The 27929-nt window shown below is 47.8% G+C and overlaps 11 non-coding genes and 1 pseudogene across 11 annotated transcripts; all 12 read right to left on the minus strand.

Annotated features, from left to right (window-relative positions):
* Positions 1 to 20152: 20152 nt before the first annotated feature.
* On the minus strand, positions 20153 to 20271 carry LOC130398218 (5S ribosomal RNA). Its single transcript, XR_008900798.1, has one exon. It is a non-coding gene; the product is annotated as a 5S ribosomal RNA (ribosomal RNA).
* A 518-nt stretch (positions 20272 to 20789) lies between these two features.
* LOC130394070 (5S ribosomal RNA) lies at positions 20790 to 20908 on the minus strand. Its single transcript, XR_008897265.1, has one exon. It is a non-coding gene; the product is annotated as a 5S ribosomal RNA (ribosomal RNA).
* Positions 20909 to 21427: 519 nt separating this feature from the next.
* LOC130394434 (5S ribosomal RNA) lies at positions 21428 to 21547 on the minus strand. Its single transcript, XR_008897592.1, has one exon. It is a non-coding gene; the product is annotated as a 5S ribosomal RNA (ribosomal RNA).
* Positions 21548 to 22066: 519 nt separating this feature from the next.
* On the minus strand, positions 22067 to 22187 carry LOC130395017 (5S ribosomal RNA). The gene has a single exon (XR_008898120.1). It is a non-coding gene; the product is annotated as a 5S ribosomal RNA (ribosomal RNA).
* Positions 22188 to 22716: 529 nt separating this feature from the next.
* Positions 22717 to 22835, minus strand: LOC130398219 (5S ribosomal RNA). The gene has a single exon (XR_008900799.1). It is a non-coding gene; the product is annotated as a 5S ribosomal RNA (ribosomal RNA).
* A 723-nt stretch (positions 22836 to 23558) lies between these two features.
* Positions 23559 to 23678, minus strand: LOC130396298 (5S ribosomal RNA; annotated as a pseudogene).
* Positions 23679 to 24204: 526 nt separating this feature from the next.
* LOC130398220 (5S ribosomal RNA) lies at positions 24205 to 24323 on the minus strand. The gene has a single exon (XR_008900800.1). It is a non-coding gene; the product is annotated as a 5S ribosomal RNA (ribosomal RNA).
* Positions 24324 to 24852: 529 nt separating this feature from the next.
* On the minus strand, positions 24853 to 24971 carry LOC130398221 (5S ribosomal RNA). Its single transcript, XR_008900801.1, has one exon. It is a non-coding gene; the product is annotated as a 5S ribosomal RNA (ribosomal RNA).
* A 529-nt stretch (positions 24972 to 25500) lies between these two features.
* On the minus strand, positions 25501 to 25619 carry LOC130398222 (5S ribosomal RNA). Its single transcript, XR_008900802.1, has one exon. It is a non-coding gene; the product is annotated as a 5S ribosomal RNA (ribosomal RNA).
* Positions 25620 to 26148: 529 nt separating this feature from the next.
* Positions 26149 to 26267, minus strand: LOC130398223 (5S ribosomal RNA). Its single transcript, XR_008900803.1, has one exon. It is a non-coding gene; the product is annotated as a 5S ribosomal RNA (ribosomal RNA).
* Positions 26268 to 26786: 519 nt separating this feature from the next.
* LOC130398224 (5S ribosomal RNA) lies at positions 26787 to 26905 on the minus strand. Its single transcript, XR_008900804.1, has one exon. It is a non-coding gene; the product is annotated as a 5S ribosomal RNA (ribosomal RNA).
* Positions 26906 to 27434: 529 nt separating this feature from the next.
* Positions 27435 to 27553, minus strand: LOC130398225 (5S ribosomal RNA). Its single transcript, XR_008900805.1, has one exon. It is a non-coding gene; the product is annotated as a 5S ribosomal RNA (ribosomal RNA).
* Positions 27554 to 27929: the final 376 nt, after the last annotated feature.

A 27929-nucleotide genomic window follows, 5' to 3' on the forward strand; every position in this document is an offset into this window, starting at 1 on the left:
CACCGGGCATATACAGTCTCTCTCTCTCCTCCGGCATGTCAGACACTTTGCCACCCCAGTGGCACACTCCCGAGCGTAGTGGCCCTGGCATCCACAATTATGGCAGGTAAAATCCGGGCACTCACGCAGGATGTGGCCCGGCTGCATACAGCTCCTGCAAACCTTCATCTGGCGGTCGTGGATTACTCTAAAGTATTCAACACCCGTTGCGGTATTGAATTTAGTGGAATATGGCAAGGATTGCACGAGCTCATTAAATTTGACCCGTACAATCCTTGTACCATCGGCAATATTGGTGCCCGGCCACATCCTCCTCTTGATGGACGAAAGCGCCCGGACTCCCCACCCACTTAGTTTATCCAGGATTTCCGCATCAGAAATGTATGCTGGCAGGGTAAGAAAGGAAACCACCAGCTCGTCATTACATAGTTCTCTGGCAATAATCCTAGTGTTGTGTATTTTAAACCCATCGAGCAGACGGTCCTTCCCCCTCTCTCCGCACACCGTCACCTCCAGCTTCCCGAGGGCCAGCACCCTACAGGCCCTGATTTCTCCGCACACGACCGCCATAGCCTTCATTAATTCTCCTATGGGTATAACGTCCCCGCACTGCTCCACGCAAACCGTGAGCCTCCTCTCATACATGCGCTCTACCTTCTTAATCCCGTCCACTGTTTCTCCACCAGCCACCTGCTCTTGCCCGCCTCCAGCCGCCTTGCCGTTCCCATCTCCCCCGCTCTCTCCTTCTCTCCTTTCTCCTCCCGACTCCTCCGCAACACTCCTTCCTCCTCGCAACCCGCCAGCTTTTCCGTCCTCCTCCACCTCAAGTCCTGCTCCATTCACCGTCCCTCCAGCTCGCTGCCCGCCGGCACTCATTTCGCCCGGTGGCTTCGCCGAAGCTAGGCCCCGGATCATTCTCGCCTCCACCGTTGCAAACAAACAAAAACGACTGGAAAAGTATATATATAATAACTCAGGGCGATCCCCCAACAGTCTATGACTGCGGGGGACGAAAAAAAACACAAAATAACTGGGTTGTTAGACCAGATAGCAACACTCCAAAATTCTCTCCACCAGAACAAACAATTTACCATGCGGCTGTCCAAAAAAACACTACGTACTCCGACACTGTAGGGGGCGTCAGGGTGGTATGGCCGTAAGCAATTAGTGCTGGCGCAAAACCAGGTTTTATACAGTAGCACATAAGGAGTGAGAAACCTGCTGAGGCTCGACGTTACACTTTTACAAAAACAATCATTAGTTAGATATAAACGGCAGTAATTGATTCAGTAGGACTCCTTATCCAAGTAAACGATCATTGTGACATCTGAATTCATTAATTATCTGAAATACACTGCGTTTGCGTGTGATGTTAAATGTTTGAACCAAGGTTAACGGTTAAAGGGTCAGAGAATGGGTGGTGATTTTTGACGTCCTCCCATGATCTGAAGTGAGCGTGCGTGTTTGTGTTGGTGAAAGTTTAAGAAATGTACAACTGTCGTTTCAGCTCTCTGGTGCTCCCTGCTGGCAGTATCACTATACTGTCCTCGTGTTTCACAAAAATAGTTTTGAGAGACGTTGTCAGTCTTTGTATGTTGCTTAAATCCTCCAAAGCGGTTGGCAGTAAACATCAGGTCACGGTAGGCCACGGAGGCAATGAGCTCGAGTTGAAAAAGAAAATGCTTACAGCACCTGGTATTCCCAGGCGGTCTCCCATCCAAGTACTAACCAGGCCCGACCCTGCTTAGCTTCCGAGATCAGACGAGATCGGGCGTGTTTTTTTTTTTTTTTTTTTTTTTTATTATCAAAAAATATAGTTTACAATTAAAATTCCGTATTTACAGTAATTTACAATCTTTTACGGTCATAACCAAACACAGTATGACACACAGAAGACATACAGACAGTTGATAATCACAAATGTACGCAACAATCATATAGAGGTTAACCCTAATCATACACAACAAACATTTGCGTCGGAGTGGTCTGCCAGGTCTTAACAAGCAGGAAAAACAATGCCCACACTACACACTAAATCCTAACGTCCCTGATTCCGTTACCATGACTAAAGTGCTGTTCCTAACAAAATACTTGTGAAAATCCTCCCCTTCCCATCATTCAGAACCTCCTTCACATTCCCAACCACATCCTCCTTTACAAGTATTGCCACACCACACGATCTTGCCGTCCCACAATTGACGAATAACAGTCCCCTCCATTTCTCCTTGATTTCTGGCATTTTAGCCTGTGTCCAGTTTGTTTCCTGCAGCACTAAAATATCGGATTTAAAATTGATTAACACCTCATCAAACTTCGCCATATTGTTAAGACCGTTGATATTAATTGATGTGAGTGTGACCATTGAAATCAAAAGACACAGAGTGGGTATTACTGTTAAAATCTTTTTCTTTTTTTTTACGTACCCCTTTCTTTTTCAAGTTCCTCTGTTCCTCATCGGAATCAACCCCTCTCCTGCGTCTGACCCTGGGCGCCCTCTCCCTACAAACACCCAACGCCTCATTCCCAGACTTATTCTCCCTCTCCCTTCCATCAGCCAGTGTGGGGGGGGAAATTATAGGCGCCATACCACGCCAATGAGACGCGTCGGCTGTAGCCTCAATAGTCACAGCACAAGACCCCCAGGCTGCATCTTCCTCTACTGTAGGCCACCCGGGCGCCTGTAAAGAGAGGAGCCCCGCTTGAGAGCTCCTGCCCCCCCCCCAACTCTGTGCCCCCATCTCCCCCTGATGCCGGGGCCATTGACACAACCAAATCCACTTCTAGGCTAGCCCCCGTGCCATGTCCCGCCTCGTTCCCCAACTGTCCAGACCCCCGCGGCACCTTGGCTACGCCCTCCGCTGGTGTAGGGTGCCCAGATGCCGGTAGAGAGGAAAGCTCTCCTTGAGAGCTTTGCCCCCTGGGCAACCCCATGCCCCCCACACCCGGGTCCTTCAGCACAACCTGTAGCTGACTGTCCAAGACTGTCTCCCCGTCAGACAGCTCCCCGTGCTCCATCTCCTCTTCCGCACTCTCTTCCCCTCCACTTTCCTCACTCTCCAACGATACAGCCCTTGAGTCTGGGTCAACTGAGAGGGCACCCCCTCCCACCTGCTCCTCCTTACACACACAATTTCCCTTTCTATTACCACACTCTCTGCATTTAATCACAGCCACACACTCCCTTGCATAGTGTCCCTGCTTCCCGCACTTCCGACAGAGGAAGTCAGGACAGTCCCTCACTATATGTCCAGGCTGGATGCACAATCTACACACCTTTAATTGTCTGTCATGGATGACTCGGAAATATTCAGCACCCTTTTCAGTGTCAAAACGTGTGGACCAAGGCAAGGACCGTACTTCCTTGTTAAACTTCACCTTAACAAACCGTGTACCCTCACATATGGTCATCCCAGGCCACTTCCTCCTTGCAATCGGCGAAACTGCCTCCACACCCAGTCCGCAAGCTTCTTCAGAATCTCCTCATCCGTAATGTACACTGGTAGACTCATAAAGGACACCACCATCTCATCTGCAGTCAAGTCTTTTGCGACGACGCTGGTCCCCCTTATCCTAAAACCATCCAACAATCGCCTCTTCCCGTTGGGGTGATTCATCGTTACTTCATATTGGTTCAATGAGAGGTAGCGACATCCCAAGACCAATCCACATACACTCTGCATCGCCCTTAGCATCTCCATCATCAGGATTTTCTCCTCTCCCACAAGCTCCACAGCCACTGTCAAGTTGTACGGTTTTGTTTTGGTTTTTTGGTGAGTTTTTCAGTTTTGTTTGGTTGGTTTTAAGCACTGTGTTTTTCCCCAACTCGAAAAGGATGTTACACTGAAGGAGTTCTGAAGGCACTGGGTTTCACTCAAGGACTGGACAGACAACAGTTGTTTCCGTTTTTGGTCTTTCCTCTTTTTTTTCTTTTTATTTAGAATATAGAGCACAAGTCCAAAGGTTTGCAACGGTTAGCCCTTAGTCCTTAGCCCTTAGGTAAAAAACCTAAGATAAACAGACATGAAGATACACAGAGCAGTAGTTAGTTGTCACTTGAAAATGTGCAAAATGCAATAAATGTGCAAAATGCAAATACATGGATGAAATGTGCAAATATGTTATAATCCTGTGCAAAGTGAGTATACATTAGATTGAACATGAGCAACCCCACTATGAAATATGAAGCGCCCGTGCGCAACTGGAGATGCGTGGTTAAAAGAGTTACAGCTATTTCACTGGGACCACAATTAATAGACTGCAAAGTCTCAGATGCAATGCGCCCAGGCCATTAAGCTTTCGTCCCGTTTTTAAACCAACATTAAAACACTACAATGGTGACAATCAGTGCAAACGCCAAGCTCCAAACATGCCGACCGTATACGCCACAAATTCAACCAAACGAGTCAAGCGCTTACCGGCAGCCTCTCCAATTTTCAGCGTTACGTTCCTGCACAGCACTTTTTCCAAACTGAGGAGCAAGCACAGTTTAATTTCCGTGTTACTTCACCCGTGTGTCTCACCAACTAAACGCCAACCAGATAAATAAGCACCTGTGAGCTGAATGAGCACAACCAAATCGTTAGAACCGCGGACAGCTGACACTCATTAGTGGACTCGCGCTTCTCTTAATCTTAATAAAATATCATTTACCGCGGCTAACAAACCACCTATTTTTCTATTTAATTTTTCTGTTTTTACTTTTTCCCGGCATTTTCCCTGTGGATTTAAACAAACGCTGCAGACCTAGTCTGACGCGACACCCACAAACACACACACACACACGCACACACCTGCTTTTTCCTGTGAATTCAAACCAAAACGCTGCAGACCTAGTCTGACGCGACACCTCCCACTCGAGCTTCCTGTGCCTAGACAGGAAGGTCGCACCCAAAAAGCCCTACATCACCATTAGGGGCACTGCTCCTCAACAGGCAATAAAACTATGAGCCGCCTAACATCTCTGCGCAGTACCACACAGTTGCGTAACTCTTTCCGGTCACCAGAGGTGTGGACTGCTGGTTGCTGAGGGTGAACTGAGACACAGCTGCCTGTGGTGACAAGAACTTCAGCATCTCTAACGATGCCCTTTGGGTCAGAGGATACGGTGACGACTCGACCAAGTCTAAATTGCCCCCGCAAGGCATTCTGATCGCAGAGCCAAACAATGTCACCAACAGAAACATTTCTTTCTGCGGTGTGCCACTTGGACCTGACGAACAGGTTGGGGCCTGCGAGCTGGGACCAGGCTTTCCAGAACTCGTTGACCTGGGTTTGGATCTCTCGGAGCCGTTTGTAGGGGTAGTTCTGGAAGTCAAAGGACTTGAGGTCACCAGTCTGCGATGCTCGACCAAGGAGGAGAGAGTTTGGCGTCACGTAATGAACGCGGTCCTCCCGACTCTGCACTCTTGCATCAATAGGCCGCTCATTTGCCAGGTTTGCTGCCATCTGGAGGGCTGTGAGGAACTCGCTGAAGGTGAGGTTTGCCTGGGTGCTCAGACTTTGAAGGGCTCTCTTTGTGATCTTTACGGCAGCTTCTGCAGCTCCATTTCGATGCGGTGAATCGGCAGGGAGCACTTTCCATGTCCAGCTTGTCCCATTCTTCACAGCATACTCTTCCAGGTTTGGCATGTATTGGCTACCCAGGAAACTGTAAAGGTCTTCCAGCAGAGACTTTGCACCAACAAAGTTGGTTCCAGGGTCTGACCAGACCTTGGTGGGGTGCCCTCTGATGGCGGTGAACCTTTGGTAGGCCATGAGGAAGCTTTCTGTTGAAAGGCTGTTGACAAGGTCGATATGCAGAGCCCGGCTTGCCATGCAGCAGAAGACGACTCCCCAGACTTTCATGGAGACTCTTCTTTTGATGTCATCTCTGACCAGGTAAGGTCCGAACAGGTCGACTGATATGAATTGGAACGGCGCAGCAGGTCTTGCCCTTTCTACAGGTAGGTCACCCATCACTTGTTGGCAGACTTGAGCTCTGGCCTTTTTGCAGTGGATGCACTTATTGATGACTTGTTGAGCCAGTCTCCTGCCTTGCACAACCCAAGCCATTTGCCGCATTCTTAGTAGAGTGCCAGCAACTCCTTCATGGCCTTCTTGGTGACTTTGGCGTGCCAGCAGAGTCCCCAACCAGGTGTTGAAGGGGATCAGTGGAACAGCACGGCCATCTTCTTTAAAGTGCTGGACCCTGCCACCGCACAGCAACAGCCCGCTGGCTTCGTCCCTGTACGCGACCAGCCGGTTTGTTGTGGTGTCAGGGAAGGTAGCTCCTTCTTGTGCCGCAAGGCAGAGGTCTCGGAAGGAGTCTTCTCTCTCGGCCACAGTGACTGTACCGGTCATTTGGACTGCCTCCCACTTTGGTTTCCCCCGGGCTTCGAGACTGAGAAATTTCTTTGCGGCCCTCCAGACCAGTGCAAGAGACTTTACCAGTCTGGTTAGGCTGCTGAACCGCTGGATTTTCACCAGATTTGTGACAGCCGACCCAGCAGGAGGCCTGTGCAGATTAGTGGGGTTTGAGCTTGGTTCCGTCTTGGGTTCCTTCTTTGCTCCAGATCGGGTCAGTGCAGCAACGAATGCCTTCTTCTGGATGCGCATGATGTTCTCTCTGGCTTCCACAGCAACATCTTTTGCAGATTTCACGGGCCACTCACGCTCGGGGAGGCTCAGAAACTTGGGACCAAGCTGCCATTCAGTGTCTTCGTCAGCTCCTCCGGGCTTGCCCCTCTTGAGATAATATCTGCGATGTTGAGTGGCCCAGGAATCCACCGCCAGTCTTGGACGTTTGTGCTGCCTTGGATTTCTCCAATTCTATTGGCAAAAAACGTTTGGTAGCCGTAGCTCTCACGTTGGATGGCCCCCAGGACTGTCCGGCTGTCGATCAGGTGGTACCACTTTTCCACACGAATACTACAGTGCTTCTGGAAGTACTTCTTTAGACGGCCAGCGTAGACGGCACCGCAGACTTCAGCCTTGACAGCGTCGCCCTTGTGGTCTAGAGGAGTCAACCTGGCTTTGGCTTCGACCAGTCGTAGGGTCACAGTGTGTGCCATTTCCCACCGTAGGTACAGTACAGCACCATAGGAACGCTCGCTGCCATCGGAGAAGGTGATACCGCAGGGTTTGGCACAAGAGTCAGGTGGTGTCAAGGCTCTAGTGAACTTCACCCGACTGAGCTCAGCGTAGTCTTCAAAGAGGCAGACGGCGTCTTCCCGAAGGCCCTCGGACAAAGGTGCGTCCCATGTATCCTCAGCTGGACTGTACTTAACTCTTGCCTCCTGGAATGCTCTTCTTACCAGGATGGCTCCCTTCTGCTTGACCGGTGCTGCAAGGCCGAGGGGATCGTACAGCCCAGAGACTTGACTGAGGAGCTCTCGCCGGGTAAGTGGATTTGGTGCCTGGGCCCTGACTTCCTCTTTTGACAGGTTTACTCCTAGCCGCATTTTCTTCTTCTTTTTGGAGAAGTTCACAGCCACCATTAGGTGAAGCTTGTCGTGCTCTGGATCGTACCCAAGACCTAGGGCTTTGTTGTTCTCCTCTGAGAGTTGGTTTGGGAGGACCATCACTGAGGGTTCTTTCTTCTGGGGGTCACCTGGTTCTGACCTCCCACTTTGGACCATCACTGAGGGTCCTTTCTTCTGGGGGTCACCTGGTTCTGACCTCCCACTTTGGCCTGAGTAGACCCATGGCTTCATATAGAATCCACCAGCTTCCAGGATGTGCTCAACGTTTGCCGTGATTTGCTTGAGCTTGTTCAGGTTGTCATTCGAGACCAAGATGTCATCGACGTACGCGTCTTGCTCCAGCACTCGACGCTCTTCTGCGAGATGGTGGAACATGGGCAAATTTGCAGTTTCCCGCATGGCGACTTGTGCGATACAGCCTGCTGGTTTGTCACCAATGTTGACCCTCGTGATGGCATATTCCTGGATGTCCTCCTCCTCAGAGTCTCTCCACAGGAAGCGGTGGAGATGCACTTCTTGGTCCTCAAGCCATACAGAATTGTACATTTTTTTTATGTCCCCAGTGCGGCGAAGACCCCTTGCCGGAATCGGATGAGGACAGCACGAATGTCGTTAAGGACGTCTGGACCTTTGAGGAGTAGGTCATTCAGGCTCTGGCCCTTGAATTTCTGACTACTATTCCAGACCAAACGGACTGGTGTAGTCACAGAGTGCGGATTTGGAGCAATCAAGTGGCTGATGTACCACACAGCCCGTCCCAGCTTGCGAATCTTCTTTGGACAGTTTGACTGCAGCTCTCCGGTCGACCATCTCATGGACTTGAGCTTGTAGGCCGCCTTCCATTTTGGCTCCTTTGCCAACTGTTTTTCTGTCCTCAGGAATGTTGCTTCGACAGCTCTCCTGTTGTTCGGCAGTGTTGCTGGGTCTTCCACCCAGGGGTATTTGGCATGCCAGTGTGGTTTCTCGCTGTGGCGATCTCGGTGGTGTATGTCAGTCCACTCTTTATTTGCTCCAGTTCTCGCTCCTCTGAGATTGCATCTCCTTCCCTCCAGGCTGGCAATTTCCACACCTGCAGCCGCCGCACCTGGGCTCGCACGTGGCCCCGATGCTGTCCCACTTCACCAGGTCATGAAGTCTCGACTGGCAGAAGATGTAGTGGCTTGGGCAAGTTGAGGTGGCTGTACTGGGCCGGGGTGATCTCCCTGTACCCTACAGCTGCTGTGCGCATGGAGCGAGCAAAGTGGGTTCTGGACCCGTGGGCAGTGATGATTTTGACTTCCTCCAGAGGTCCGGATGAGAGACCGCCCACTGTTTTCCCCGAGGTGTGACCATCCCACAGGACAAGGTCACCGATAGAGCGCACCTTTTGAGGGACGAGTTGCCCTTCTTTGTGGCTGATGAGCAGCTCGATCTTGGTGGGACGACCAGTTCATGGAGAGGGACGTCGGTGAATAGTTTCTGCAGAGTTTTGGGTGGCACATGACTACGGACCTTTGCGATCCTGTCCAGCCCGTAGCACACGAGCTGGTGGGATCTGAGGGTTCCTTTTGAAGTTGAGACCGGATCTTCAGGAGGTAACGCTTGGTCTCCACTGTCACCTGCATCCCACCGACTCCATGGACTATGAGCGTCACAACCTCACTCCTCCTCAAATTCAGCTCACCAGCAGCTTCATGAGTTATGTAATTTGTGTCGGACGCCAAGTCTATTAACGTCCCAATCTTTTGGCCAGCGTTTGCGGTGACTTCCAGGATCATCATGATGACAGGGAACTCCTCAAGGCCATTTTCTGCCAGCAGACCCCTCCCTGGCACTTCAGAGGTGGACGTCTTGGCGACAGAGTTGCAGAACGCGTTCCGACATCGCTGAGCAAGGTCGGGGGCCAGGCTCCTCAGGAACTCTTCTTGGGCCTCTGTGCCCTTTTTCCCTCCACCTTGTGCTGGACTGGGCTTTGGCCGCCGTGGCCCATCGCCTTGGCTTCCAGCTTTGGGACAGAGGTAGAAGTGATGACCCAGGCCTGGAGCACCCTTACACTCCTCGTTCTTGCACAGGAAGGTGGTCTTGCACTCTGCGTAAACGTCGTGGACCTCGAGACACCTCCCACATGCGCCGATCCGCTCAACTGCTTCCTTCTTCTCAGGTACTTGAGAGTTTTGAATTTTTGCAGTAGTACAGCTTTTTTCTGTGGCCCCTCTCTCCACAGACAACGCAGGGTGCTTGGGTGCTTTGGGAGTTGGTGGTCTTTGTGTGCGCATGCCTTTGTGGGACTCTAATGTCTCTCCTGCTGGGTTCATCATCCTTCAGTTGGTCTAGCTGCTCATAAATCTTCTCCTGACTTCTCAGGAACTTGAGGAGCATGTCAAACCTGTCTTCCGGGGAGGCGTCTTCAGAGTCTTCCTCTTCTGCCACATGCAGCCATTCTTTCTTTAGGCCCTCTGGCAGCTTACTTTCCAGGGACTTCGTGACGAGTGGGTTCTTTAGAGCGCCAGTGTTTCCCAGTGCACTGAGGTCGTACAGGGCCCTTTCCACATTTGGATTAAGTCCACAATCTTCCTAGGTTGGTGACTTTTTACTGGTGGCAGCGCCTGTAGTTCCTCAATGATTTCCAGTGCAATAGAATTTTTGTTGCCGAACCGGTTTTCGAGGACCCGGAAGATCTCCTCTGCCGTCCCGTAAATTGACAGGCGCAGATCTCTTGCCACTTTGTCCTCCAGGCTGCCCAACAGCTGGATCTTCTTCACCTCTTTGGACCCGGTTGGTTCTCCTTGCCTTTGGAGTGCCTCCCATTCCCTCCTCCAGAGGTAGAAGTTGCGCTTGTTGCCATCAAACTGTGGAAGCGCTGTTGGCTTCAGCTTGATGGTGGGTGACTGTTGTGATGTTTTTTCTGAGGACTTGCTGTCCAGCTTTGTCTGCAGCAGGCCAGCCTTCTCAGAGGTTAACTCCAACAGTGAGCCCTCCACATTCCTGATGCGCTGCTGGAAGTCAGGTCGCTCCTCATCTGGGACCCACCGAGTCCATTGCCGCATGGTGTCTTTCGTTCTCTTCACCAGCCGCTCAAGGTTGCTGAGCATCAGCTCATAAACCTCCAGCCTCAGGTCGGACTTTCTTCCCGTCAGCCGCTTGCAGTCCTTTTCAGCTGCCTCCAGTGCCAGAGCGAGTTCAGCGCAGCCAAAACTTTGCCACAGCACCTTTTGGACGACATCCTCCACCTCTTCCAGTTTCTGTTCGCAGTCCTCCGTCGTTCTCTTCACCTCAGCATTGATGTCTGCTTTCACAGTGGCTTCGAGCTCCGACTCGTCTGTGAAGATTTCCACCCCCTCATTTGCCTCCATCACCTTTTCAGCCTCAAGCTTGACCTTGCTGAAGGCTTCCATCAGTTCTTCCGCCGACATTTTCCGGCAGGACTTCAGAAGTGAGTTTGCTTGTCGGGTGAACCTCTGCTTGGCAGTCGTTCTCTCTCTTTTCAGCTGTTGCAGAGACTTTGAATCTGCCATTTCGGGCTTTGGAAGATCGATGGGCCTGGATTTTCAGCGGCAGTCGGGCTGGGCGTTGACTCAGCGGCAGGCGGGCTGGGCGTGGACTCAGCGGCAGGCGGGCTGGGCGTGGACTCAGCGGCAGGCGGGCTGGGCGTGGACTCAGCGGCAGGCGGGCTGGGCGTGGACTCAGCGGCAGGCGGGCTGGGCGTGGACTCAGCGGCAGGCGGGCTGGGCGTGGACTCAGCGGCAGGCGGGCTGGGCGTGGACTCAGCGGCAGGCGGGCTGGGCGTGGACTCAGCGGCAGGCGGGCTGGGCGGGACTCAGCGGCAGGCGGGCTGGGCGTGGACTCAGCGGCAGGCGGGCTGGGCGTGGACTCAGCGGTAGGCGGGCTGGTTTGGCGATTCAGTCTGGCTGGATCCTCAACCAGCTGGCTGCCGGTTTTTTACTGTCAAGTTGTACGGTTTTGTTTTGGTTTTTGGTGAGTTTTTCAGTTTTGTTTGGTTGGTTTTAAGCACTGTGTTTTTCCCCAACTCGAAAAGGATGTTACACTGAAGGAGTTCTGAAGGCACTGGGTTTCGCTCAAGGACTGGACAGACAACAGTTGTTTCCGTTTTTGGTCTTTCCTCTTTTTTTTCTTTTTATTTAGAATATAGAGCACAAGTCCAAAGGTTTGCAACGGTTAGCCCTTAGTCCTTAGCCCTTAGGTAAAAAACCTAAGATAAACAGACATGAAGATACACAGAGCAGTAGTTAGTTGTCACTTGAAAATGTGCAAAATGCAATAAATGTGCAAAATGCAAATACATGGATGAAATGTGCAAATATGTTATAATCCTGTGCAAAGTGAGTATACATTAGATTGAACATGAGCAACCCCACTATGAAATATGAAGCGCCCGTGCGCAACTGGAGATGCGTGGTTAAAAGAGTTACAGCTATTTCACTGGGACCACAATTAATAGACTGCAAAGTCTCAGATGCAATGCGCCCAGGCCATTAAGCTTTCGTCCCGTTTTTAACCAACATTAAAACACTACAATGGTGACAATCAGTGCAAACGCCAAGCTCCAAACATGCCGACCGTATACGCCACAAATTCAACCAACGAGTCAAGCGCTTACCGGCAGCCTCTCCAATTTTCAGCGTTACGTTCCTGCACAGCACTTTTTCCAAACTGAGAGCAAGCACAGTTTAATTTCCGTGTTACTCTCACCAGTGTGTCTCACCAACTAAACGCCAACCAGATAAATAAGCACCTGTGAGCTGAATGCAGCACAACCAAATCAGTAGAACCGCGGACAGCTGACACTCATTAGTTGACTCGCGCTTCTCTTAATCTTAATAAACTCTCATTTACCGCGGCTAACACACCACCTATTTTTTCTATTTAATTTTTCTGTTTTTAATTTTTCCCGTGCATTTTCCCTGTGGATTTAAACAAACCGCTGCAGACCTAGTCTGACGCGACACCCACAAACACACACACACACCTGCTTTTTCCTGTGAATTCAAACCAAAACGCTGCAGACCTAGTCTGACGCGACAGCCACAGACAACTCCCTGCAGTAGCTCGGGCCACCATCCGCAACCTTGTCCTCCTTCTCTCTTGTTGCTCTCTCCGCAGTCACCGGTCTCCCGCCTAGTACGTCCTCCGATGTCCTCTTCGCCACACAACCACCATCCGTCACCGCAGCAGGAGCCGTGTTCCGTTCCATGCCGTCTTCCATTCGAGTTTTCGAAACCGCGTGAGACATCGAAAAAAAACCGAACTAAAGTATACTAATACTCCCCCAAACAGCAAGCTGTCGGGGGAATAAACGACTAGACGCAAAACTAACCAAAAAAATATCTATAAATACTTGATTTACCACCAAAAGAATCCTCGCTCCAACACCGTCCTCCTCTCACCACTCAAGCACACCAAACACTCCTCAATGGGCGTATCACTTCCTCAATGGGCGTGTTCAGGGTGGTATGGCCGTAAGCAAATAGTGCTGGCGCAAAACCAGGTTTTATACAGTAGCACATAAGGAGTGAGAAACCTGCTGAGGCTCGACGTTACACTTTTACAAAAACAATCATTAGTTAGATATAAACGGCAGTAATTGATTCAGTAGGACTCCTTATCCATGTAAACGATCATTGTGACATCTGAATTCATTAATATCTGCAATACACTGCGTGTGCGTGTGATGTTAAATGTTTGAACCAAGGTTAACGGTTAAAGGGTCAGAGGATGGGTGGTGATTTTTTGACGTCCTCCCATGATCTGAAGTGAGCGTGCGTGTTTGTGTTGGTGAAAGTTTAAGAAATGTACAACTGTCGTTTCAGCTCTCTGGTTCTCCCTGCTGGCAGTATCACTATACTGTCCTCATGTTTCACAAAAATAGTTTTGAGAGACGTTGTCAGTCTTTGTATGTTGCTTAAATCCTCCAAAGCGGTTGGCAGTAAGCATCAGGTCACGGTAGGCCACGGAGGCAATGAGCTTGAGTTGAAAAAGAAAAATCTTACAGCACCTGTTATTCCCAGGCGGTCTCCCATCCAAGTACTAACCAGGCCCGACCCTGCTTAGCTTCCGAGATCAGACGAGATCGGGCGTGTTTTTTTTTTTTTCTTTTTTATTAACACAAAATATAACATACACCATCATGCATAAATAAAACAAACAAATAAAACAAGAAAGATACTTCAGATCCATCTCAAACAAAAATAACTACAAACAATACTGGGTTAGCCAGGATGCTTTTGTAAAAACCTTCAATACACTGGCCCCTCACCAAATCAAAAAGTCATGAACTTGAAACACTAATTAACAAGAAATAAAAATAGTCAGTCACCCTGCTGACCTCTTAACCGCACCTCCAGCCCGTAGGCGCCCCCTTCAACTCATCCAAAATCCAATTTCACTTCCCATTGCCTCCAAGCACAACAAAAGTCCCCTCCACAAACCCTCCCATAAACTCATCTTCCCCAACATAACTATACACCATATTTACATCTCTTCTCATTACTCTTAAAAACACTCCATACCTCAACTCTCTTCTTCTCATAATGGGCCAAATTTCTCCTGAGCTTGACAGCAAACCTTGCGTGGCTTAAAACATAATTTAACAGATTAACATTACAAACCTTCCACCTACTGTCACCCCAAACAGCCACAACTCTCTCCATTCCATTCTCTCCACAAACCCTCCTCCCCAACATCTGTTTATTAATCCTTTAATTTTCACAAAGTATCCCTCCAACTCACAACATTCAACAAACTCATGCATACACGTTTCCACCCCACTCCGCACACATCACATTCTTCCTCACATTCACATCAAACCTACTGATTATTAAATTGTTAAACACCCTATTGTGCCGCAAAAGGAAATCAAAATCTTCACATTCAATACAATTCCATTTCACTCTTAAATTCCTCCATATTCCCCCTACATCCATATCAATCATCACTCTAACCCATACTTTCTCTGCAGCCGGTCTCCTCACTTCTTTCCCTCTTAAACATCTATACATTACTCTCGTTTTCACACTCTTCAGACTCACCCTCCTTTCTCCTTCCCCCACATACATTTCTATCTCACCTTCTCCATTCACCACAGCCTCTCTCTCAATCATCCCAACCCATTCTCTCGGCATACCCTCCTTGATCCTTTCCAACACTCCCTGTGCCGTACCCAACCATATTTCATCCCCTCTTTCCCTCACCTCGTCGACCATTACCTGTGCCCTCATGAACCCAGGTACATACTCATAAACTAAATCCTTCACCTTCCTAACCCCTGCTCTCCAAATCATCCTGTTATAAATTGTGTTCCCCTCAAATGTGATTTTTGGATTTAAAAACACTGGTTGCTCCCATACCTGCTTGACATCCTTACACTCATACTTCACACATTTCACAAACTCTCCCCACGCTCCCAACACCTCCTTATAAAACTCAGACACTCCTACCAACATACCTTTCTTTAGTTCCATATACACTCCACTCTCTCCACACCCACCACACTTATTAATTGCTTCCCTTAAAAACACCTTCCATATATGATCCCTCTTGTCCTTTAGATATCTCACCACCATTTTCACCCTAAGGGCTTTCTTTCTCCTTTCTAAATTAATCAATTTTAACCCACCATCCTCATACTCATTTTCCATCACCTCCCTGGCTATCCTAACTCCCTTCCCACCCCACACAAACTCACTCACCATTCTCTCCACCTCCTTCAAAACTCTATCAGGCACATCCAACACATTCATTGCATACACAAGCTTGCTCATTACCAGCGCATTCACAACTGTCACCTTCCCCTTCAGCTTCAACCCTCTAAGTTTCCAAAACCTTAACGTCTTCCTAATCCCATTCATTATCCCTTCAAACTGCATATCTCTCCCTTCTTTATCCTTTATCCCCAAGTTCACACCTAATATCCTAAAATAATCCTTTTCCTCTTTCAATCCTATCTCCCTCCTACCTGCTCTCTCCACACCTACATACATGATTTCTGACTTTTCCATGTTTATTTTCGCCCCTGATGCCCTGCCATACAACTCTACACTACCTAAAACCTCAACTACACTTTCCCTGTCCCTAACTGTAACTGTCGTGTCATCCGCATACTGAAATAATAAACTAACCCCCCCTCTGGTAACTCTATACCCCTGATCCTGTCATTCTGCATTAGAAGTGCCGCTAGCGGCTCTGCCGACAAGGAGTACAGCAGAGCCGACAGCGGACAGCCTTGCCTAACCGACCTTTCCAGTCTAAATGCATCTGTGACAATCCCATTGATTTTAACGGAACTCACTGCCCTGTCGTACATCCTCTTTATCCATCCTACCAACCTGCGCCCAAAACCAAATTTATCTAACACTCTATATAAATCTCATGATCCACCCTATCAAATGCTTTGTTCAAATCTAAACTTACAACTATCCCCCCTTTATCTCTCTTCATATATTCTATTATGTCCCTAATACTACTAATTGTGTCTGCTATGTCCCTACCCGGTATACTATATGCCTGTGTGCTTCCCACCACCTTCCCTATTACCTGCTTGACCCTGTTGGCTAACACCCTTGCTAAGACTTTATAATCACCATTCAACATACTAATGCCGCTTTTCCACTGCATGGTACCAGCTCGACACGACTCGACTCGACTCAGCTCGCCTTTTTTGCGTTTCCACCGCGATCTAGTACCTCAAGTGGCTGCTTTTTCTAGTACCGCCTCGCTCTAGGTTCCAAGCGGCTGAGCCGATGCTAAAAGGTGACGTCGGCAGACGGCCGGCCACTGATTGGCCAGAGAGTGTGACGAAGTCACGAGAGCGACATGGCAACCATGCTGGTAACGATAGAACAGCCATAGTAGCGCCGCAGCCAACATATTCCACTTCTTCAACATGCCAGCTAATAATACGAACACGAATACCATCGCATCGATGTTCTCCATTGTTGTTATGTGGGTTCTGTCCATGTGTGGGTTACGTAGGTGTTGTTTGCGTCGCGTACAAAAATACGTCACGGCCCTTTCGCGCAGACGACCCCGCCCACGTCCCGGAGGTACTATTTGCGGTGGAAAAGCACCCGCGCTGCTACCGTGTCGAGTCGTGTCGAGTCGTGTCGTGTCGAGTCGAGCTACATGTGCGGTGGAAAAGCGGCATAAGTGGCCTATAATTCTGAAGCTTAACCCTACTCCCTTTCTTGTGTATCACCGTTACTAACCCTGTCGACATGCTCAGCGGCATCTCGCCCTTCTCCTCTATTCATCTAAATAACCTCTCTAGCACTGGCACTAACTCCTCCCTAAACTCAACATAAAATTCACCAATTAACCCATCTATCCCTGGACTCTTATTTCTCCCTAACCCTCCTATCGCTTCATTTATTTCACCCGTCCCTATTCCTGTCTCACACATCTCCCTATCATCATCGCTCAACCTGGCTTTCACACTATCCAACACCTGCCTCATACTCTCCTCATCCACTTCTTCTTTCCTAAATAAATCCCTATAAAAATCTTCTACTCTTTCAGCTATCCCTACAAAATCAGTAATCATCTCCCCTTCCTTTCCTTCCACTTTTTCTAAATAATTCTTCTTCTGCTTCGTCTTTTCTAATCCTAAAAAGAATCCTGTACATTTCTCTCCCTCAATCACATATCTGGCCCTACTTCTGACTATTGCACCCATACACCTCCTCTGTTCTATCTCCTTCAGTTCATCCTTAATTCTAATATACTTCCCCAAATCATAGCCTACCACCTCATCCGCTCTCTTTGCCTCTCTAGCTAAATCTCCCTTTAACCTCCTCTCTCTCTCTCTGTATCATATTCCTGCCTCTACTATAACCCACACTCAATTCCTTTATCTCTCCTTTCAAACTCTCCCACCACCTCCCAATGTCCTCCTCATACATTCTCTCATTCTTCCTCCTCAATATACATTCTCTCACTTCCCTTTTGTACTTTTCCTCTCTCAGCAACTCACCATTCATACACCACACGCCTCCCCCTCCTCTCAAACCCCTGACCTAAATTAAACCCTAACACCATGTGATCACTTAGCGCAGTAACCTTATACTCAATTCTCCCTATCCTACCTGCAATGCCGTTTGTACTTAAGACTAAATCTATCCTACTCTGTTTTAAAACTCCTCTCACCACTTGCCTCCTTGAAAAAACCCTCCCCTCTGGATTCCTTTCCCTCCACACATCTATTAAACCATTGTCTCTCATAACCTCCTCCAACACACCTCTTGACAAGTCATTCCTGAAACACATACTTGCAGACGCATCCAACCTCCCACACCACACGTTAAAGTCACCCACCACCAAACAGTTTTCCACACACATTCCCCCCAATCCCTCAAAAAAAACCCTCCTCTCCTTCACCTCATTCGGCGCATACACATTCAACAATCGACATACTTTACCCAAGTACTCAAAGGTAATTCCTATCACCCTCCCATCACCATCATCCACACACTTCGTCACTTTCTCAACCACTCCCCTTTTCACTAAAATTGCTACCCCTCTTGATTTAACACCACCATTATTCACATACATGTCCCCCATCCATTCTTTCTCAACCACCCTCATTACCTCCTCATCCCAAGTGTCTCTTGTAAACATATTATGTCTGCCTCACACCCATCAAGATTTGCTGCCTCCTGTTCCTATCCCTTAGCCCATTAGCATTAAAAGAAGTTATCCTGATCATTAAAAGTATAAATGAGAAGAGATTCCACACGTTATATTATTAATTTGCACTTTTTTTCCCCTTATCTTCTCTCTCCTTCCTCCCCGATGGTCTTTTCCTATTTCCACCCACCACCTCCATGCTTTCCTCCCCACTGTCTGATATATCCGAAGCCACCCACTTCCTACTTTCTGTTATATCAGCAGCCCTCCACCCCCACTTAATCCCGCTTGCCACCGCCCTTCCTCCTCCCTGTCCCCCACAGTCATTCCACTCTTTTCCACGTTCTTCTCCCCCTTTCGCTCCCTCACCCGCGCTGCTCCGCTCCTCTCGCTCGTCCGTCCCCCTCACCGCACTGCCCGCGCTGCAGCCGTTCTCCTCCCTTTCCATCTCTCCTCCCGTCTCCGTTGTCTCTTCCGCTGCGCTCACGTCCTCTGCCATTCCTTCCTGCTCCTCGTCCTCCTGCTCTCCTTCCCCGCCGACTCCCACGCCACTTCTTTCAGCTTCAGTCGCCTCAGCTCCGCTACCGCCTTCTCTTCCCTCTCCTCTCGGTCGCTCCTCCTCCTCGCCGACGTCCGTCTCCCGGCTCCCGCCTTCTCCTCCTTGTTGCCTCTGTTCTCCGTCTACGCCACACTCTCTTGCGTAGTGCCCCTGTCCTTGGCACCTGTGGCATCTGAACTCCGGACAGTCCCTCAGGATATGCCCAGGTTGGATGCACATCCTACACACCTTCTCCTGTCTGTCGTGGATCACCCGGAAGTACTGGGGACCCGTAGCTGTGCTGAACTGCGTCGAATACGGCAACGACCTAACCAAGTCATTAAACTTCACCTTCAGGAACCTGGTCCCGTCTGCGATGTTAGTGCCCGGCCACATTCTTCTTTGATCGGTGAGGCAGCAGAGACCCCCCACCCCTGTAGCTTCAGAAGAACGTCATTGTCCTTGGTGTACGCCGGAAGCTCCAAGAACGACACCACCGTTTCGTCACTGGTAAGCTCCTTTGCAACTATACTAACCCCTCTTATTTTGAAACCATCCATAAGCTTATTTTTCCCGCTGAGATGTCCCATTGTCAATTCGTATTTTTTCAATCCAGTTTTACGGCACGCCATCAACTCCCCGCACACCTCTCTCGTCACTCTCATGAACTCCATCACTGTTATTGGATCTTCCCCGATAAGTTCAACACTCACGGTTAGTTCTTTGTCGTATTTATTCTCTTTCTCTCCAACCTCTCCTCCCCTGGTCTTTCTTTCCGCAGTCTACTTCATCCGAGCCTTTCCCGTTTCCATGATCCGTTCCCATTATGTCCGTCCGCATGATATTCCTTCCCCAAACCAATGGGAGAATTATATTCCCCCAAACAGCGCCTCACTGTTTGGGGGAGATGTATCGAAGAAAATCAAAAAATAAGGCACATAAACCAGCATAAAAGTAGCAACAAACACTCGCCTGCTCTCTGCACACTTCCTGCTTGCTCAGGTGGTATGGCCGTAGCAATTAGTGCTGGCGCAAAACCAGGTTTTATACAGTAGCACATAAGGAGTGAGAAAGCTGCTGAGGCTCGACGTTACACTTTTACAAAAACAATCATTAGTTAGATATAAACGGCAGTAATTGATTCAGTAGGACTCCTTATCCATGTAAACGATCATTGTGACATCTGAATTCATTAATTATCTGAAATACACTGCGTGTGCGTGTGATGTTAAATGTTTGAACCAAGGTTAACGGTTTAAAGTGTCAGAGAATGGGTGGTGATTTTTTGACGTCCTCCCATGATCTGAAGTGAGCGTGCGTGTTTGTGTTGGTGAAAGTTTAAGAAATGTACAACTGTCGTTTCAGCTCTCTGGTGCTCCCTGCTGGCAGTATCACTATACTGTCCTCGTGTTTCACAAAATAGTTTTGAGAGACGTTGTCAGTCTTTGTATGTTGCTTAAATCCTCCAAAGCGGTTGGCAGTAAACATCAGGTCACGGTAGGCCACGGAGGCAATGAGCTCGAGTTGAAAAAGAAGAAGCTTACAGCACCTGGTATTCCCAGGCGGTCTCCCATCCAAGTACTAACCAGGCCCGACCCTGCTTAGCTTCCGAGATCAGACGAGATCGGGCGTGTTCAGGGTGGTATGGCCGTAAGCAAATAGTGCTGGCGCAAAACCAGGTTTTATACAGTAGCACATAAGGAGTGAGAAACTGCTGAGGCTCGCGTTACACTTTTACAAAAACAATCATTAGTTAGATATAAACGGCAGTAATTGATTCAGTAGGACTCCTTATCAATGTAAACGATCATTGTGACATCTGAATTCATTAATTATCTGAAATACACTGCGTGTGCGTGTGATGTTAAATGTTTGAACCAAGGTTAACGGTTAAAGGGTCAGAGAAATGGGTGGTGATTTTTTGACGTCCTCCCATGATCTGAAGTGAGCGTGCGTGTTTGTGTTGGTTAAAGTTTAAGAAATGTACAACTGTCGTTTCAGCTCTCTGGTGCTCCCTGCTGGCAGTATCACTATACTGTCCTCGTGTTTCACAAAAATAGTTTTGAGAGACGTTGTCAGTCTTTGTATGTTGCTTAAACCCTCCAAAGCGGTTGGCAGTAAACATCAGGTCACGGTAGGCCACGGAGGCAATGAGCTCGAGTTGAAAAATAAATTGCTTACAGCACCTGGTATTCCCAGGCGGTCTCCCATCCAAGTACTAACCAGCCCCGACCCTGCTTAGCTTCCGAGATCAGACGAGATCGGGCGTGTTCAGGGTGGTATGGCCGTAAGCAAATATTGCTGGCGCAAAACCAGGTTTTATACAGTAGCACATAAGGAGTGAGAAACCTGCTGAGGCTCGACGTTACACTTTTACAAAAACAATCATTAGTTAGATATAAACGGCAGTAATTGATTCAGTAGGACTCCTTATCCATGTAAACGATCATTGTGACATCTGAATTCATTAATTATCTGCAATACACTGCGTGTGCGTGTGATGTTAAATGTTTGAACCAAGGTCAACGGTTAAAGTGTCAGAGAATGGGTGGTGATTTTTTGACGTCCTCCCATGATCTGAAGTGAGCGTGCGTGTTTGTGTTGGTGAAAGTTTAAGAAATGTACAACTGTCGTTTCAGCTCTCTGGTGCTCCCTGCTGGCAGTATCACTATACTGTCCTCATGTTTCACAAAAATAGTTTCGAGAGACGTTGTCAGTCTTTGTATGTTGCTTAAATCCTCCAAAGCGGTTGGCAGTAAACATCAGGTCACGGTAGGCCACGGAGGCAATGAGCTCGAGTTGAAAAAGAAAAAGCTTACATGCACCTGGTATTCCCAGGCGGTCGCCCATCCAAGTACTAACCAGGCCCTACCCTGCTTAGCTTCCGAGATCAGACGAGATCGGGCGTGTTCAGGGTGGTATGGCCGTAAGCAATTAGTGCAGGCGCAAAACCAGGTTTTATACAGTAGCACATAAGGAGTGAGAAAGCTGCTGAGGCTCGACGTTACACTTTTACAAAAACAATCATTAGTTAGATATAAACGGCAGTAATTGATTCAGTAGGACTCCTTATCCATGTAAACGATCATTGTGACATCTGAATTCATTAATTATCTGAAATACACTGCGTGTGCGTGTGATGTTAAATGTTTGAACCAAGGTTAACGGTTAAAGTGTCAGAGAATGGGTGGTGATTTTTTGACGTCCTCCCATGATCTGAAGTGAGCGTGCGTGTTTGTGTTGGTGAAAGTTTAAGAAATGTACAACTGTCGGTTCAGCTCTCTGGTGCTCCCTGCTGGCAGTATCACTATACTGTCCTCATGTTTCACAAAAATAGTTTTGAGAGACGTTGTCAGTCTTTGTATGTTGCTTAAATCCTCCAAAGCGGTTGGCAGTAAACATCAGGTCACGGTAGGCCACGGAGGCAATGAGCTCGAGTTGAAAAAGAAAAAGCTTACAGCACCTGGTATTCCCAGGCGGTCTCCCATCCAAGTACTAACCAGGCCCGACCCTGCTTAGCTTCCGAGATCAGACGAAGATCGGGCGATGTTCAGGGTGGTATGGCCGTAAGCAATTAGTGCAGGCGCAAAACCAGGTTTTATACAGTAGCACATAAGGAGTGAGAAAGCTGCTGAGGCTCGACGTTACACTTTTACAAAAACAATCATTAGTTAGATATAAACGGCAGTAATTGATTCAGTAGGACTCCTTATCCATGTAAACGATCATTGTGACATCTGAATTCATTAATTATCTGAAATACACTGCGTGTGCGTGTGATGTTAAATGTTTGAACCAAGGTTAACGGTTAAAGTGTCAGAGAATGGGTGGTGATTTTTTGACGTCCTCCCATGATCTGAAGTGAGCGTGCGTGTTTGTGTTGGTGAAAGTTTAAGAAATGTACAACTGTCGGTTCAGCTCTCTGGTGCTCCCTGCTGGCAGTATCACTATACTGTCCTCATGTTTCACAAAAATAGTTTTGAGAGACGTTGTCAGTTTTTGTATGTTGCTTAAATCCTCCAAAGCGGTTGGCAGTAAACATCAGGTCACGGTACGCCACGGTAGGCCACGGAGGCAATGAGCTCGAGTTGAAAAAGAAAAAGCTTACAGCACCTGGTATTCCCAGGCGGTCTCCCATCCAAGTACTAACCAGGCCCGACCCTGCTTAGCTTCCGAGATCAGACGAGATCGGGCGTGTTCAGGGTGGTATGGCCGTAAGCAATTAGTGCAGGCGCAAACCAGGTTTTATACAGTAGCACATAAGGAGTGAGAAAGCTGCTGAGGCTCGACGTTACACTTTTACAAAAACAATCATTAGTTAGATATAAACGGCAGTAATTGATTCAGTAGGACTCCTTATCCATCTAACGATCATTGTGACATCTGAATTCATTAATTATCTGAAATACACTGCGTGTGCGTGTGATGTTAAATGTTTGAACCAAGGTTAACGGTTAAAGTGTCAGAGAATGGGTGGTGATTTTTTGACGTCCTCCCATGATCTGAAGTGAGCGTGCGTGTTTGTGTTGGTGAAAGTTTAAGAAATGTACAACTGTCGTTTCAGCTCTCAGGTGCTCCCTGCTGGCAGTATCACTATACTGTCCTCATGTTTCACAAAAATAGTTTTGAGAGAAGTTGTCAGTCTTTGTATGTTGCTTAAATCCTCCAAAGCGGTTGGCAGTAAACATCAGGTCACGGTAGGCCACGGAGGCAATGAGCTCGAGTTGAAAAAGAAAAAGCTAACAGCACCTGGTATTCCCAGGCGGTCTCCAGTCCAAGTACTAACCAGGCCCGACCCTGCTTAGCTTCCGAGATCAGACGAGATCGGGCGTGTTTTTTTTTCTTTTGGTGACACTAACCAGGCACGAACCTGCTTATCTTCCGAGATCAAACGAGATGGGCGTGTTTTTTTTTTTTTTTGTTTTTGTGTGAGACCCTTTCACTAATTACAGAACATGGCTTCTGATGAGGTTCTCCCATCCAAGTACTAACCCAGGCCCGCCCTGCTTAGCTTCCCGAGTTCAGACGAGATCGGGCGTGTTCAGGGTGGTATGGCCGTAGCAATTAGTGAGGCGCAAAACCAGGTTTTATACAGTAGCACATAAGGAGTGAGAAAGCTGCCTGAGGCTCGACGTTACACTTTTACAAAAACAATCATTAGTTAGATATAACGGCAGTAATTGATTCAGTAGGACTCCTTATCCATGTAAACGATCATTGTGACATCTGAATTCATTAATTATCTGAAATACACTGCGTGTGAGTGTGATGTTAAATGTTTGAACCAAGGTTAACGGTTAAAGTGTCAGAGAATGGGTGGTGATTTTTTGACGTCCTCCCATGATCTGAAGTGAGCGTGCGTGTTTGTGTTGGTGAAAGTTTAAGAAATGTACAACTGTCGGTTCAGCTCTCTGGTGCTCCCTGCTGGCAGTATCACTATACTGTCCTCATGTTTCACAAAAATAGTTTTGAGAGACGTTGTCAGTTTTTGTATGTTGCTTAAATCCTCCAAAGCGGTTGGCAGTAAACATCAGGTCACGGTACGCCACGGTAGGCCACGGAGTCAATGAGCTCGAGTTGAAAAAGAAAAGCTTACAGCACCTGGTATTCCCAGGCGGTCTCCCATCCAAGTACTAACCAGGCCCGACCCTGCTTAGCTTCCGAGATCAGACGAGATCGGGCGTGTTCAGGGTGGTATGGCCGTAAGCAATTAGTGCAGGCGCAAAACCAGGTTTTATACAGTAGCACATAAGGAGTGAGAAAGCTGCTGAGGCTCGACGTTACACTTTTACAAAAACAATCATTAGTTAGATATAAACGGCAGTAATTGATTCAGTAGGACTCCTTATCCATGTAAACGATCATTGTGACATCTGAATTCATTAATTATCTGAAATACACTGCGTGTGCGTGTGATGTTAAATGTTTGAACCAAGGTTAACGGTTAAAGTGTCAGAGAATGGGTGGTGATTTTTTGACGTCCTCCCATGATCTGAAGTGAGCGTGCGTGTTTGTGTTGGTGAAAGTTTAAGAAATGTACAACTGTCGGTTCAGCTCTCTGGTGCTCCCTGCTGGCAGTATCACTATACTGTCCTCATGTTTCACAAAAATAGTTTTGAGAGACGTTGTCAGTTTTTGTATGTTGCTTAAATCCTCCAAAGCGGTTGGCAGTAAACATCAGGTCACGGTACGCCACGGTAGGCCACGGAGTCAATGAGCTCGAGTTGAAAAAGAAAAAGCTTACAGCACCTGGTATTCCCAGGCGGTCTCCCATCCAAGTACTAACCAGGCCCGACCCTGCTTAGCTTCCGAGATCAGACGAGATCGGGCGTGTTCAGGGTGGTATGGCCGTAAGCAATTAGTGCAGGCGCAAAACCAGGTTTTATACAGTAGCACATAAGGAGTGAGAAAGCTGCTGAGGCTCGACGTTACACTTTTACAAAAACAATCATTAGTTAGATATAAACGGCAGTAATTGATTCAGTAGGACTCCTTATCCATGTAAACGATCATTGTGACATCTGAATTCATTAATTATCTGAAATACACTGCGTGTGCGTGTGATGTTAAATGTTTGAACCAAGGTTAACGGTTAAAGTGTCAGAGAATGGGTGGTGATTTTTTGACGTCCTCCCATGATCTGAAGTGAGCGTGCGTGTTTGTGTTGGTGAAAGTTTAAGAAATGTACAACTGTCGGTTCAGCTCTCTGGTGCTCCCTGCTGGCAGTATCACTATACTGTCCTCATGTTTCACAAAAATAGTTTTGAGAGACGTTGTCAGTTTTTGTATGTTGCTTAAATCCTCCAAAGCGGTTGGCAGTAAACATCAGGTCACGGTACGCCACGGTAGGCCACGGAGTCAATGAGCTCGAGTTGAAAAAGAAAAAGCTTACAGCACCTGGTATTCCCAGGCGGTCTCCCATCCAAGTACTAACCAGGCCCGACCCTGCTTAGCTTCCGAGATCAGACGAGATCGGGCGTGTTCAGGGTGGTATGGCCGTAAGCAATTAGTGCAGGCGCAAAACCAGGTTTTATACAGTAGCACATAAGGAGTGAGAAAGCTGCTGAGGCTCGACGTTACACTTTTACAAAAACAATCATTAGTTAGATATAAACGGCAGTAATTGATTCAGTAGGACTCCTTATCCATGTAAACGATCATTGTGACATCTGAATTCATTAATTATCTGAAATACACTGCGTGTGCGTGTGATGTTAAATGTTTGAACCAAGGTTAACGGTTAAAGTGTCAGAGAATGGGTGGTGATTTTTTGACGTCCTCCCATGATCTGAAGTGAGCGTGCGTGTTTGTGTTGGTGAAAGTTTAAGAAATGTACAACTGTCGGTTCAGCTCTCTGGTGCTCCCTGCTGGCAGTATCACTATACTGTCCTCATGTTTCACAAAAATAGTTTTGAGAGACGTTGTCAGTTTTTGTATGTTGCTTAAATCCTCCAAAGCGGTTGGCAGTAAACATCAGGTCACGGTACGCCACGGTAGGCCACGGAGTCAATGAGCTCGAGTTGAAAAAGAAAAAGCTTACAGCACCTGGTATTCCCAGGCGGTCTCCCATCCAAGTACTAACCAGGCCCGACCCTGCTTAGCTTCCGAGATCAGACGAGATCGGGCGTGTTCAGGGTGGTATGGCCGTAAGCAATTAGTGCAGGCGCAAAACCAGGTTTTATACAGTAGCACATAAGGAGTGAGAAAGCTGCTGAGGCTCGACGTTACACTTTTACAAAAACAATCATTAGTTAGATATAAACGGCAGTAATTGATTCAGTAGGACTCCTTATCCATGTAAACGATCATTGTGACATCTGAATTCATTAATTATCTGAAATACACTGCGTGTGCGTGTGATGTTAAATGTTTGAACCAAGGTTAACGGTTAAAGTGTCAGAGAATGGGTGGTGATTTTTTGACGTCCTCCCATGATCTGAAGTGAGCGTGCGTGTTTGTGTTGGTGAAAGTTTAAGAAATGTACAACTGTCGGTTCAGCTCTCTGGTGCTCCCTGCTGGCAGTATCACTATACTGTCCTCATGTTTCACAAAAATAGTTTTGAGAGACGTTGTCAGTTTTTGTATGTTGCTTAAATCCTCCAAAGCGGTTGGCAGTAAACATCAGGTCACGGTACGCCACGGAGTCAATGAGCTCGAGTTGAAAAAGAAAAAGCTTACAGCACCTGGTATTCCCAGGCGGTCTCCCATCCAAGTACTAACCAGGCCCGACCCTGCTTAGCTTCCGAGATCAGACGAGATCGGGCGTGTTCAGGGTGGTATGGCCGTAAGCAATTAGTGCAGGCGCAAAACCAGGTTTTATACAGTAGCACATAAGGAGTGAGAAAGCTGCTGAGGCTCGACGTTACACTTTTACAAAAACAATCATTAGTTAGATATAAACGGCAGTAATTGATTCAGTAGGACTCCTTATCCATGTAAACGATCATTGTGACATCTGAATTCATTAATTATCTGAAATACACTGCGTGTGCGTGTGATGTTAAATGTTTGAACCAAGGTTAACGGTTAAAGTGTCAGAGAATGGGTGGTGATTTTTTGACGTCCTCCCATGATCTGAAGTGAGCGTGCGTGTTTGTGTTGGTGAAAGTTTAAGAAATGTACAACTGTCGGTTCAGCTCTCTGGTGCTCCCTGCTGGCAGTATCACTATACTGTCCTCATGTTTCACAAAAATAGTTTTGAGAGACGTTGTCAGTTTTTGTATGTTGCTTAAATCCTCCAAAGCGGTTGGCAGTAAACATCAGGTCACGGTACGCCACGGTAGGCCACGGAGTCAATGAGCTCGAGTTGAAAAAGAAAAAGCTTACAGCACCTGGTATTCCCAGGCGGTCTCCCATCCAAGTACTAACCAGGCCCGACCCTGCTTAGCTTCCGAGATCAGACGAGATCGGGCGTGTTCAGGGTGGTATGGCCGTAAGCAATTAGTGCAGGCGCAAAACCAGGTTTTATACAGTAGCACATAAGGAGTGAGAAAGCTGCTGAGGCTCGACGTTACACTTTTACAAAAACAATCATTAGTTAGATATAAACGGCAGTAATTGATTCAGTAGGACTCCTTATCCATGTAAACGATCATTGTGACATCTGAATTCATTAATTATCTGAAATACACTGCGTGTGCGTGTGATGTTAAATGTTTGAACCAAGGTTAACGGTTAAAGTGTCAGAGAATGGGTGGTGATTTTTTGACGTCCTCCCATGATCTGAAGTGAGCGTGCGTGTTTGTGTTGGTGAAAGTTTAAGAAATGTACAACTGTCGGTTCAGCTCTCTGGTGCTCCCTGCTGGCAGTATCAC

Source organism: Gadus chalcogrammus, chromosome 12, assembly GCF_026213295.1.
Source record: "Gadus chalcogrammus isolate NIFS_2021 chromosome 12, NIFS_Gcha_1.0, whole genome shotgun sequence".
NCBI classification, from domain to species: domain Eukaryota; kingdom Metazoa; phylum Chordata; class Actinopteri; order Gadiformes; family Gadidae; genus Gadus; species Gadus chalcogrammus.